General features: G+C 42.9%; 1 protein-coding gene across 5 annotated transcripts in view; it reads right to left on the reverse strand.

The window, feature by feature from the left end:
• Positions 1 to 14,079, reverse strand: part of RSG7 (Regulator of G-protein signaling 7) — a 143,841-nt gene that overhangs the window by 108,162 nt on the left and 21,600 nt on the right. For 2 of the 5 annotated variants that reach the window (XM_071668533.1, XM_071668532.1), the window contains exon 1: positions 9,054 to 9,401. The exons of the other annotated variants lie outside the window; for them this stretch is intronic. The gene's annotated coding sequence lies outside the window, so the exon portion shown is untranslated. Of the gene's footprint in view, positions 1 to 9,053; positions 9,402 to 14,079 lie in introns of those variants that run through there. 5 annotated transcript variants of the gene reach the window in all.

A 14,079-nucleotide genomic window follows, 5' to 3' on the forward strand; every position in this document is an offset into this window, starting at 1 on the left:
CCCTCTCCCGCCATCTACATGGCTAATATTCTAGCCTCCTCTTCCCCTCGCCTGCTCTCTCTCTCTCTCTCTCTCTCTCTCTCTCTCTCTCTCTCTCTCTCTCTCTCTCTCTCTCTCTCTCTCTCGCCTGCTTTCTTGCTATCGAGTCGTGCACGCGCTCTCCTCCTTCCTCACGGTCTTCCACTCTCATGGAGTGTCTAGGTTTCTCACTTTCGTCCTCACTGAAAAAGCTCTCTCCCAATTATCCCGCGTGTAGCGGCAGGGCCGGCCCACCGTCCGCCTCCGGGAGCAGGTCGCCTCCCGCAACCCCGCAGGTCGTGCAGGCCTCTCCTCTCTGCCCCCCTCCCCCCCCTGCCCCCCAAACACACAAGCGCGCTCGCGCATTGATGTTCGCAATATTTCTGATTACTTCCCTGTTTACCACGCATTACGGAAATCGTATACGAGGTGTTCATCATCCAAACTCTCTTAGTCTCATAAACAAACATACGTCTACCCGTAAAGCAGGTCTCATTATATATATATATATATATATATATATATATATATATATATATATATATATATATATATATATATATATTCATTATTATACCCTCACACAACCTGTACTATTCACAGCATTTTCTTTCTTCGTTAAATTCTCCACCAGACAAGTCTTTCCCTCGCCGGTTCCACCACCTTCCTCCACCACTGTCAGGCGGAAGCCAGCCATCTCCACCAGTTTCGCCAACTTTCTTTTTATTGAGTGTTGGTTAGTAGTGAAGACTCTAGAGAACCTGGTCAGATAAGGTAAGTGGGGAAAACAGATGGTTGTGAAGCGTAAAGATTTCTAGCGATGGAAACTTCATCATTCCTCTATCACACATCCGGCCAAAATTTTTCTTGCTGGTCTCCCTCTCTGCTCTTAAAAAATCCCTCACCTTCATTATATACCCTTCGTGGCAATATGTTCTCTGAGCCATTTTGTGTCACGCTCAAGGCGCAACACAACGACCCCCTTTCCTCCCATCGTGCGAGCTTTTTACTACAGGGTGTAACTACTGCAACTTCTCGACAGTAATGAAAATCACCTGAACTGCGATAGAGAGAGAGAGAGAGAGAGAGAGAGAGAGAGAGAGAGAGAGAGAGAGAGAGAGAGAGAGAGAGTCCATGACTGTTTACAAATACGTTTACAAGTACAGTAAATCTTGGGTTGCCTACATTTCGTGTTTGCTTCCAGTTCGACACTCTAGGTGACCACCACCACACACACACACACACACTCGCACCAGCACATAAAGGCTCTCAGGACCTTACCCGTGGTTGCTGACCGGACACCTGAGGTCACAGTGCCAAACTAGACACCAAGGTCATAGTGCCAGACAGGACACCAAAGGTCACTGTGCCAAACCAGACACCAGAGGTCACATTGCCAGACTAGACACAAAAGATCACATTGCCAGACTAGACCCAAAAGATCACAGTGCTACGATCCGTCATCGTTATGTACACCCAACCCCATCGAGACGACCTGAAACATCCAACTGGCAGGATCACATTCACCATGGCGACCTGACCCACCTGCTCTCAACCACGCTAAATAGGCTCCTGGCGGTGGGCGGCGGTGGTGGAAATGGGTTAGTGGGTGATGGTGGTGGTGGTGATGTGGACTAAGGGGTGTGTGGGAGACTCTCTCTCTCTCTCTCTCTCTCTCTCTCTCTCTCTCTCTCTCTCTCTCTCTCTCTCTCTCTCTCTCTGCTCTTGTTTATTAAAGAGGACCAGTACCACTGGAGCTACGAGGGGGGGACCCGGCTCGGCCTCCACAATCCTCCGCTCGGCTCACGCGTTGGTCTGCCGCCGTACTTCGCGGACCCTGGCTCGAGTTTTCCCGGTGGACACTACGCGTGCTCTCAAGACTTCTCATGAATGGAAAGACGTGCGGACGTGAAGGAATACTGTTGGTTGCGTCTCTCTCTCTCTCTCTCTCTCTCTCTCTCTCTCTCTCTCTCTCTCTCTCTCTCTCTCTCTCTCTCTCCCCCTCCCTCTCTCTCTCTCTCACTGAACCGCCATTAAAACATGACTAGTGGTTCTAAAAGCTGACCATTAAGGAACTCAACTTGCACCTCCATTGTAAAGATTGCAGCATTTACTAGTCCTCCCATTGCTAATACTGTGGCGAGAGAAACACATCACTTGAAAATGTCACTACATTTTCTAAGAACAGCTTTTTTTTTGTCTCTATTTGGCACACCCATATTTATTTGCTCTAAAGAAAATATGTGGTCAAAAATTTTGCTGCACTGACTTACGTTTCTGAATCACAAGCCCCAGCGGTACCCAGGCTGCCCGGGTCAGGGTTTTCCTGCACTTAAAAAAAAAAAAGTATGACCTAAGCTTTTATTTCATATCAACCCTTAAGCATGACGGTACGACCCTTGGGTATGATGACCACGCCTCATGATCTGACCCTTAAGGGTAAGGGCGTAAATGTACTATGATAATAATAATAATTTTGTTTTTTCGTGCTATTCGCCATTTCCCGCATTAGCGAGGTAGCGTTAAGAACAGACGACGGAGCCTTTAAGGGAATATCCGCACTTGGCCCCTTCTCTGTTCCTCTTTTGGAAAATTAAAAAAGGAGAGGGAAGGATTTCCAGCCCCCCGCTCCCTCCCCTTTTAGTCGCCTTCTACGACACGCAGGGAATACGTGGGAAGTATTCTTTCTCTCCTATCCCCAGCGATGAATAATGATAATGATAATAATAATAATAATAATATGATGATGATGATGATGATGATGATGAAGACCTGACGGTATATGATACAGACAACAACCAAAGGCTGATAATACAGACAGAATACATATAAATTATGGGGTATACAAGTAATTGTGTTAAACATACGGTCTTTAAACATGTACTGGTTTAAAAGTTACATATATTCTACTGATTGTTGATGCGCACAATGGTTTGTATGGGTGAGTAATTTGCTTCCAAAAGTAAATTTTATGAAAACCAATTGACTTCACTCGAGTATAATGCCAACTGAGATATTAACACAATAAAGTTACATCATACCAATCGCTGATTCCATCACTAAAACTCTGATCCTTTAGTTCATACACCTTGCATTTATTCCGATGTTTCATCAGAATTGAAATCTACTCGGGGAAAAAAGATCCTCTGTATCACAGGGGGCGCCAACCCGCCCTACCCTACCATTACTTTCCTATTTGAGGCAACCAAAAAATTCTACCACCCTCTTGACCATTATTCCCCATTAATAACGATAGTGATATTAATAACTTAAATGACACCATGAAGTTAATAAGCACTATACTGCGTCATCTCGTTAACCTGTTACATCTCGTAATATTCTGAGGGCTTTCGTCCTATGGAAATCCCAGCGGAACACATACCTCCCGATCCCTATCTGGGCCTATTGAACTCCCAAGACCCTCCTCTGGCCTGGATGGTTCGTACCGGAAGCTTCTCCGACGACGATGTTGGCACCCCTGGTATAGTTTTCCATTAAAAACTTTTTATCAGCCTGCTGGTCATATCATCCCGGGTCTAATTATCAATGTTTCATCTCTGTGACAAACTTTTCCCTCTATGCGGGGGCCAGGTTTTAGCGGCAGCAAAATGAAACAAGTTTGGCGGGAGAAGTTCCTACCAGACGCGAGGCCGGAGCGAGGCCCAGCTGGTCGGATGACGTCACGCAGACGCCTCCTCGCCCATCATTACCAACACCTGATAAAGACCTCATAACACTGACCTGAATTATCATATATCAGTCCACGTTAATTATATATCTTCCGCGCTAATTAACTATACTTCAAGGAAATAGGTAAGTGATTCTAACGTAACCGTTATGGACTCGCAAGAGGCTTCCATGTGAGTCTTTCTCGTTATTGCAGTAACTGTACCTCATTAATGATCCCAAGCGGATGTGAACAGCGACTAGTCATCTAGTGACAGGATATATATTTACCTAACAACTCTTGAGCACGACAACACGTAGCTCTTTGGGCACGACGGTACGACCTTTGGGTATGATGTTGTGACCTTTGAACTTACTCTTAAGTCAGGTTAAAGACCATTCTATCATACCCAAAGGCCGTGCCACCGTGCTCAAGAGCATAAAGAGGGGCGAGGTAGATGAAGTGGAGATCAACACGGCCTGCACTGAAAGCGGCATCTACCGGTGGCGGTGAGCAGCCACGGCGCCTCTCCCGTAGTACAAGAGGCCCTGACTGCTGAGTGGTGTTCAATGGGGTGGTACAATCTGACATACCGGCGTAATATGTCACTATTCGTGGAGAGTTATGGCTGTTGCCATCATGGATATGCCTTGACATATAAGAGGATATCGCCAAGACCTCTCGACAATCAAAATACTCCATGTAAAGACCAGGTCATCACATCTAATGGTTAAACTGATACTAAAGTTAACCTATACATGAATCTCGGCACAAAAGTCTCCGCTAACATCATTTCTGTTTACCTGCACTACACACCTTCACGAAGTGTGAGCCAACACTGTCTTCAGACACTCCAATATATCGGGGGCAGTTTGCGCAACGATCAGTGTTTACTACACAATTCCTCTAGGCGTCGTGTTGATAATATCAAACTTTTTGGACTTTCACCGGAAATCAAAATGATTATTAGTAATACCTCAGCAATTTTGCTATCAGGGACGTGTTCAGACAAATCACTGGAAACCAGAGGAAGAACAGCATTTGAAACGTTCATTAAAAACTTTGAAGAATACTGTATGCAGGAGCGAGTACCTGTGTCAGGTAGTCTGTCGCTTCCTAAAATACCGGACCAGTATACTAGCTTTCCCACTATAGTATCGTATGCCCAAGTGCTCCAGCGCGTCCCTGACGGGTCAAAACTACAGTATATCCCTGGGCGTAAGGACTGTTCCATAAGCATCCACGGCGCCGGGGAGCTATATGAGAATCCGAGCGACAAAGTGGACCGACAACGTGGCTTGTTCTCCTGAAGGAGAAAACGGAAGACAAGTGAGACCGTGGCCTCGGGCACAGAAGTCCTACGATGGGAGGACGTGAAACAGTCCTACATTCAGGGAATTTTCAGTAAAAAAAAAAGAGTCTTGTGATGATGAGGTCCTTGGCGTCAGAGTCCTGAACGAGTCTTGCGTGGAGTCTTTACACCAAGTCCAAAAGCATTTGCGTATTTTACGATAATAAAAGAGACCTTATTTCCTTTGCTAGACGTACGTAGGAAAGTCTCCAAACACCATGCGAATGAATCCTTCACTGCAAAAGTCTACCCCAGGAGGTCCCTACGTCAGGGGAGTCCGGCATGTGAAGTTCTGCACGCCGGGAGAGTCAAAGGTGTGAGGTCGCCTACGTCGAGTTCAAGAGCTCGGGCCCAAGGCTTGTGATCCTCCCCCGCTCATGTGGAGCATGGGCAACCGTTCCTTCCCTTCCCTTGTCTGCAACTCCATCCGAAAAAAATATACATCTTACGTATTGATATTTCACGAACAGGAGTAATTTGTCACGATATGTGTCGTTTTCATTAAAATTAATTAAATTCAATTATATAAGCAGACTATCGTGTTTCATATCTACGCATGAAGTGGGCCGGAAATGGAGAGAGTCGTCTCCAAGTGCAACGTTAGATATATATTTAGTTTTAATAAATTCTCGATACATTGGTGGAAATCGAGCAGGTGATGAAGATTTAAGAAATCAAACCTTAACTATATAAATAAGCAATAATGAGAAAAAGAAATTACAATATAAATTTTGTGGTCAAATTTTTAGATGTATAAAACACACAAGCAAGCACGCATCCTTTGGTTCAATTCATGCAATAAATTATTATTATTATCATTATTATTATTATTATTATTATCATAATTATTATTATTATAATCATTATTATTATTATCGTGTTTGGTTGTACTGTAATGAGGATGAGGAGGAGTATATGGTTTATGCTTGACGAGACACCTGGATCTTATGGCTTGAGCAAAACGAAGTTAAAGAGAAAGGGAGAATAGTTCGGGAATGTCAAGGGGGTGAAGTCTGATGGAAAGGGAGCTGTGGGAGCATATTCAAGTAGTGTAAGGAAGCGAGTCCAAGATTGATGTGGGTGTGAGAGAAAATGTTACGAGAGGTAGGTGACTGTTAGTGTTTTTGCATTTCATAGTGAAAGGGGGAGAACACAAAAGAAGTGCATTTTGGGAGGAACTAAAGAAAGCGTTTTGGCAGTTTTGATGTAAGATACCGAATCCAGGTTATAAAGGATCTGAATGTGAAGAGGCAACTGAGGGTATAATTAGGACATAGGGTTCCCGATTCGAATGAAAATAGGGAAAGTTTTTTTTTTTTATAGATATGTGCTGAAAGAAGAACGGTGACCGGGAATACATGGTTTTAAAAAAGGTGCATGCATAAGTATACAAGGGAGAGTGGGGTTAGGGATAAACGGGCATTACTGGATTATGTGCTGATCGACGTATGTAAATGAGAGGTTGTTGGATGTGAACGTGCTGAGAAAGTGGTACATGGAATGTCTAAATCATTTCATGGTGGGGACAAGTTTGCAAATTTGATATGGGTTTAGGAAGAGGAAATGATGTATGTATCAAGGAAATGGTGAGAGCGAGCGATCCTGGAAAAGTGACCAAAATCGTATCTGGACAATCAGTCTCCCCCCACGCGTAGTCCATCAATGCCTTGTTACCTAACAGTGCCATGCTTTTCGTGGTTCTTTCCACGTATTATATAAAATCCCGGTAGTTATAGCATTCCTCGTGCATTTACCAGTCCACGTATTTCATTTCTAATTGACTTACAACACTATAAATAGCCAGTGAAGGCGATTATTATCGAAATGTCCAGAAGTTATTTGCAACCTTAATTAAAACTAAGATTGATGCGGACGAACTGCCAACTCCCTCCAGCCAATCATGAGATCGGAAATTTAGGCGGGCCATTCATGTGAGGTATTACTAATTACGGTTGTGACAACATCGGCTTCAAGGACATGGGTATTGTGTAACAAATATGATAATAACACTTCAGCAGATAAACCCAGAATCTTAACTAATTCCAAATGTAAAGAACACTTGAAGCTAGGTGCACACTATACGATGCTCTTTATAAGGACAGAAAGACCCTCCCTAATCCTGCCCAACAGGATCAAGACTTTACGTAACCACGAGGACTGGCCTTTTCTCCATGAAAACAAAGTTCATGCCCATTAGGAACGCATAAACTGAATGCTTAGTTTTTCTTGAAAATTTTTTTACAAAAATGAAATCTATGATGTACTGGACAACATACTGGACTGTATGGTACAACCACAAACTAATTCTCTGTTTATATATATATATATATATATATATATATATATATATATATTTTATATTATATATGTGTGTAAATGTGTGTGTGTGTGTACCCTTCAGCAAGACATTGCAGGGAGTGCAACAGCACAGTTGCAGAAGTCCACAGATACCCAAAGAGAGAAGGGAAGAGATTGAAAGCGATGCAAGATACATGACTTACTCTATCAATATTAAGGTACATCACGAAGCTGATAAAATCTTAAAGATACATACCGACCAGCATTAATTTTAAATTAGCCCTCTCGACTGGCAATTTTGAGTTGCCACTCCCGACTGGCAACATAATTAAGTTCATCTCGAGTGACAACGATTTTCAGTTACCCCTCACGAAAGACAACAGTTTTAAGTTATCATTGTCGACTAACAGTTTTAAGCAACCCTGCTCTCAACTGAAAGTAATTGAATTTAAAGGTTTCCTCGTCGACTTATAACATTTAAGTTACCGTCTTTCGGCTGACAATACTTTTTCAGTTAACCCCTCTCCAGTGACAATAATCAAAAGTTACTCCTCAACTGAAAGCAATCTTAACCCCTCGCCCTCTACTGACCCCCTCCCTCTACTAACAGTATATTTCAGTCTAGTAACTATCAGCAGGTAATAATTCTATGGCACAGTTCCCAGCAGGTGATAATTTCAACGCACCTGCCACTACAGATAATAATTTCAAGGTACATCTCTTGACCGCTAATAATTCTGGGCTACATCTCACGCAGCTGGTGACAATTTTAGGGCACACTTCTCCACTGCTGACCAATGTAAGGGACACAGCTCTCGCGGTGGAAATAATTTCCAAGGGCCCGTTTGGCAGCTGGTGGTAATTTCCAAGTAGGCTCGAAGCTGATGAGCGACACAGCTGGTAATAAACTGTCAAGGATGGCGAAATGACTGGCTAACCGGTGGTGAACGAAAGTAGACAGATGGTGAACATAGGTTGTAAAGAGGAAACAAGTAGACATGGTCAAGTATACGTGCTGAACACAGGAAGATAGAACAAGTGTCAGAACAAAGTTTAGCTAAAGTGGCCTCCATCTAATACCCCTCAATATTCCTGCCTCCATCTGCCTCTCCCAGTACCTTCGCCTCCCGAGCTCTGCTGCCCACTACATCCCTTGGAAGACGAAATACATATCAAGGTAGAATTTAGGCTTACAATAGTCTTATGAAATAATAACAATAATACTACTACTACTACTACTAATAATAATAATAATAATAATAATAATAAAAGTAAACAGGTTTGCGTATGTATAGTTACCTATTTGTACTGTAAAGGGTGTTATAATTGTGGGGCCTCATGTCTTGAACTTTCATTTTCATATACCTTTTTAAACATGTTTAATGTCCGCATTTAAGAATTATATTATTCAAAATTTAAGTATAAAACCTTTCTACTGACATTAATTAAACCATGTTCTGAAGACGTGACCTTTCAAACACGTAGCAGCGAGAGCGTAGCAGTCTGCCTGGCCCTAACTTTCACACCACCATCCGACCCGTCCCCCTATAACCTATAAACAGTCTAAAGCACCTTTCAAACAATACGTCACAGACTTTTATCAGATTAAGGGGCAAGGATAAGGAACAGTTAGTAATTCGAAGATTTAGAGTTGATGTAGTGTGCAACCTATTCTACATATATAAAAGATAACTACTGTAAATATTAGAACAACCTTACCTTAACACCGTTGTCCAAAACGTTCGGTCAATGCAGTCATCTGCATACAACCAGCAATATCACATTGAACAATAAGCACATAACACGTCTTGCGACAGAGTATCAACCATTTTCTTGGACACTCAATCCGCTGGACTACCAAACACCGAACCACAAATCGTGAAATACTCCACAAAATCTTAGTACGTTAACACACAAACGACACGAGTTGAAAATTAACACCATATAGACACTAGATATGCGATCATACGGTGTCATCAGGATGGGAACGATAAACAGCCCCGTAAAATAACCTGAGTGAGGAGCTCACGCGAGCAGGTCTCACCACCCGCCATAACACTACTGACTGAGGCGCTCCTCCGGCCGCCTGCCAGGGGTATATCCCCTCCCCTTCCCCATCCTGTATCTTAGAGGATATCCGCTTCTCAGTGTAGGTTCACTCCCTCTGTGGATCATATGTATGTATGTCTTAATGGAAGTGTTACATATCCATTATTGTTTATGAATCTAGATTTGGCAATTATAGTAGTACTTGTTGATTTGCACATACGACTTTAGTTACCTAAATGTCATAAACATTAAAAAAAATTAACTTTGGAAATTGGAAGTCCGTTCTGAGCGTGTGTTCGGAGCCGGGACGAGAAATGCTTGTCGTTATTGGACCGAGAATGGATGTACTTGATGTTAAAGATAGCCTGTTATTACCATTGCTACCATTTAAATGAATGATATTAAAGACATGAGCAGCGTCTGAGAGAATCAGTTTGCAGAACTGTGTTCCCCAACCTCAATTACTCAAGCAGGCAAATTAAGAGACGTCCAGTTCACCTGCTTGCATTCGCCTCCCAGTTAATGGCAAGAAATGGATACACAGATATACTTTCGTTTATGGTCAAAAATAGTATTTACATGAATACAAATGTGATCTCATGAATTACCATGCTCACGACCAAAACAACTTCCAACAACTATAATCAAATTCCTAAATTTGAATATTAAAGCTCTAGTCCTATAAGGGATTAATAAGTCAGTTGCTGTAACTGTTTACATTACAATGTCAACAGCGTGTCAAATGTCGGGCCACCTAAACCAAACAACAAAAACACAATATATTACCATAATTGACTCGATTCATAACAAAATCAATGGACTTGAATTTACGTACAGACATTCAAGTGTGGCCAAGCTAAACACCTCCAACTTTACACTAAACTTCGACTGGTACAGTAATTGATGTCTGCTCGGAATTACTTTTTTTTCAAGTAAAATCTTTAATTTGAAAAATCACCCATGATAGATTCAAAGTATCGACTTGTTTCTGAAATATTCAACTTATCAAAGAAAAAGGAGAATTATAGCACATAACTTCATACGAGTCTACCTAACAGTACATGTCTATACTGACATGATTTTGTCAGTATTCCAGTGGAATACAACCGGATCAATAACCTGGAGGTGCACATTTTATAGTAAACCTACACAATACAAGAATGAAAGTAACAACATATTCATAACATAATCATTCAAATTATAGGTAGCTGATCTGCCTGAGAATTCTATGTTGTCAACAGTTTAAAAAAAGAAGACATAGAGCTTAATATTCAGTCAGACACAATGAACAATTCTATCCAGCCAAAATTTAATTTTAGTGTGACAGGGCAGCTATGCAAATCCTTTTTGAATGTAAAATACCCACAAATTCTTGGTATCCTAAAAAAAAAAAAAAAGATATGCAGGTTTGTTATTTATCAACTTGAAATATTCTCTCTTAAGTTATTTGATAATCACACGCACTAGCCATTAAGACCTGATCACCTTCTATTCAGAGCCTGGGGCGATGGTGAGCACTTTACTGAAGTGTTTAGTCACGGCCGAGACGCGTGCCGATCGAAGCGGTTAAGTGGATGGCATGAGTAAAATACCCGCTAAATCCCGTGCATACTACAGAACATGCCCCTGACGCACGCACGCAGGGATGAGCCTTGTGGTGGAGAATTCCACAGACAAAAGTCTTAAAATGGAGGGTGGTGTTACCAACGAAAATAATACCATAGCCAGCAGATTGTACGACCGGAAAATGTAAACATTCTCACTCAATTATGATGGGAGACGTATCTTCCAGTTTTCAGTATATATATATATATATATATATATATATATATATATATATATATATATATATATATATATATATATATATATTCAAAATCTCGCAAACCCCTAACGAATCACATTGTTAGCATTTCAGTGTGAGCCTCTACGTCACGATCACAAACACGGCTACTAGGTATATGTTCATGCCGTCTTAATGCAGTAATAACGTCAGCGAGAGTAAACTACCTAACTAGTCATACGTAATTACGTCGAGAATTCGTCTGAATGGCATGGCTCGCGTATAGCGTTCACCACCACACGTCGTCCGTGTTGAATCACTCACATATATATATATATATATATATATATATATATATATATATATATATATATATATATATATATATATATATATACCTGCCACGACTCTGCCTGTTTAGTTGTCAATCCGAGATCCATCAGTGAATGACCACCAATGAGTCTAATTTTCAAGAGAGAGAGAGAGAGAGAGAGAGAGAGAGAGAGAGAGAGAGAGAGAGAGAGAGAGAGAGAGAGTACCTGAGGCAGTCGGGGAGAGGCCGTGTTTAGATAGCTGATACTATCATTACGTAATTAATCTATTATTAGCTGGACTTACAACCACCCCGGCCTGAAGGGACGCTCTTCCTCAAGTCAAACAGGCTTTACACTACAACCAGTCGCTCAACATTGCTCCTCTCCCTTTCATTAGGTTGTAGTTACTATTATCAACCTGAAATACTTTTTGTAACAATAATGAATTAGACTAGGAAATGGATCTTTCATAGTATAGTTCCTGGAACATCTGGCTTTCAGCGTTGTGTATAAACAAGAGTAGAATGTACGCGTACATGTTTATCCTCCGTGCTCAGCCGCAGGGCAGGCAGCAGTAGGAGTGGATATTATAGTGTCTCAGCAGCAGTAGACGGTGTTTATCGTACGATTCGTGGATGACTTTGAACCCAACATTTCTACCGACGTCATAGGTCTTGCCAATTCGTGATGGCTTTGGGATTTAAAGATAACCATTGACTTTCCGAATTCCGAAGCCACTCATCATACAATATTGATTGCTTCGCCTGTCGCTCCTTCCGGAGCTACACACCACCATGGGTTGGCGATAAACTTTATATTGAAGCTATTCTAAACCACAAAACCTTCTGTATGTGTACAAGTCTAACAGAAATTTCGATGTTTTAACTTTTCGACGTTCAGGTACGAGATGGGAAAGAGAACGATTTTAGGTTAGAAAAACCCGGATGTTGCAGTAAACAGTACCGTCAACATGACCGAGGTGAAGAAGGATGGATCTCGCGAACCCATTCGGACGAGATGAACGCCTAATGACCGACCACGGTCTGGTTAGTCAGGAGATTCCTCACATCAGCATCACCAGTAAACAATAATAAGCATGTGGCATCTTAGGCCCAGGTTAGTTAGGCTCCAACATGGAAAGAGTAAGCTTTGTATCTGGTTATTTTCTGTGATACTGAAGGCCGTTAGAAGAGGCAACACAACCTCTTCCTATGTAACCCAGAAAGTTCATAAATCTACTGTGATTTATAAGTTCCTCTGGAGTCCACATCGAGGCTGGGCTGTGCGTGCTACTGATAATAAGCAGACGAGTAATTAACCCCTTGAGCAAGGCGGCTCATATTTCCCACGAACTACCGGTGATTCTGTGACCTTTGTGTGCCTCCTTTTATCTCCGACACATTCATTCCTCTGCCTGGAATTGCGGTAGCTGGACCCAGGGAACGCCACCGAAAGCCCTGCTTTACGTCCGCTCATCTTACAGTCTCTATGCCACTGTAAATTGTGGTCATACCTTCCCAGCAGATGTAAAATGAGAGGCAGTGTACATCATGGAGACGATGCCCCGCCGCGTTGCCCCGTCACCACCGCTCATCTTGGACAATCAATAGCGAAACCACACGTGAAGAGGCTGCATCGAGAGCCAGCAGCCGCGAGAGAGACCTGACTCTTCCTACTTGAGGAACTAGGAACTATCATCCGTGCCACAGCCTCCCCTCACTCTACTCCACGACTGATTATCAATAGTTCAAACTCCTGCTGGGGGAGGAGTGGCGATAGGTAGTCTTGAGAGGCGCGTCAAAGGACACGTCGATGTTCTCAGCTAAATATTCAGCCACAGGTCCCACCGTACCTCAGAGATACAGCTGTACCTCGGTTTTAGACAGGTACCTCAGTGGTACAACTGTACCTATCTCACACATGTATCTCCGTGGTACAACCGTACCTCAGTCTTACACATGCACCTTAGAGGTACAACAATGACTGAGTGTTGAAACGTTGAAACGGTACCTTAGTCGTGCATCGGTGCCCAAGCAATCACCGTCTTATGACGAGAAGTTTCAAGCGCGAAGGTCTGGACTAGGGCGAAGCATGGGAGGAGGGGGAGGGGGTGTCTGGATCGGGAGAGAACAGGGGGAATGGGGGGATGGACCAGGGTAGACCACAAAGGTCTGGACTAGGGCAGAACACGGGAGTCTGGACTGAGGTAGTCAATATTCAGAACAACACGGTGGGCAGGGATCTCACAGGATCTGTGTCGCAGGAAAAACAGTTCTCTTCCCCTGGGTGGAGAGCGGTGCGTCCAACCCACCAGTGTGGAGTGAGGCCAGAGACGCGAGAGCCTTTAGAAACCGTCTTTGATACTAGAGACCTGAATCACTGCTGCCGCTGTGGTCTCAGGCCCTAGAGGGACCAACAGACACCAGAGAAAAACTGGTCGTTTAGGTTTTTGCGAAAAAGGAGAAGTCTCTCTGAAACTGAGGAAGGAGACGAGTATGGGGGAACCATTGACATATGGAAGAGAAGCGAGGCTCAAGACAGCAGAGAAACTGAAGGGCCAGGATGACGGTAGGCGACGTGGACGATCCACTGATATAAT

The sequence above is a fragment of the Panulirus ornatus genome, chromosome 13 (assembly GCF_036320965.1).
Source record: "Panulirus ornatus isolate Po-2019 chromosome 13, ASM3632096v1, whole genome shotgun sequence".
Taxonomy (NCBI): domain Eukaryota; kingdom Metazoa; phylum Arthropoda; class Malacostraca; order Decapoda; family Palinuridae; genus Panulirus; species Panulirus ornatus.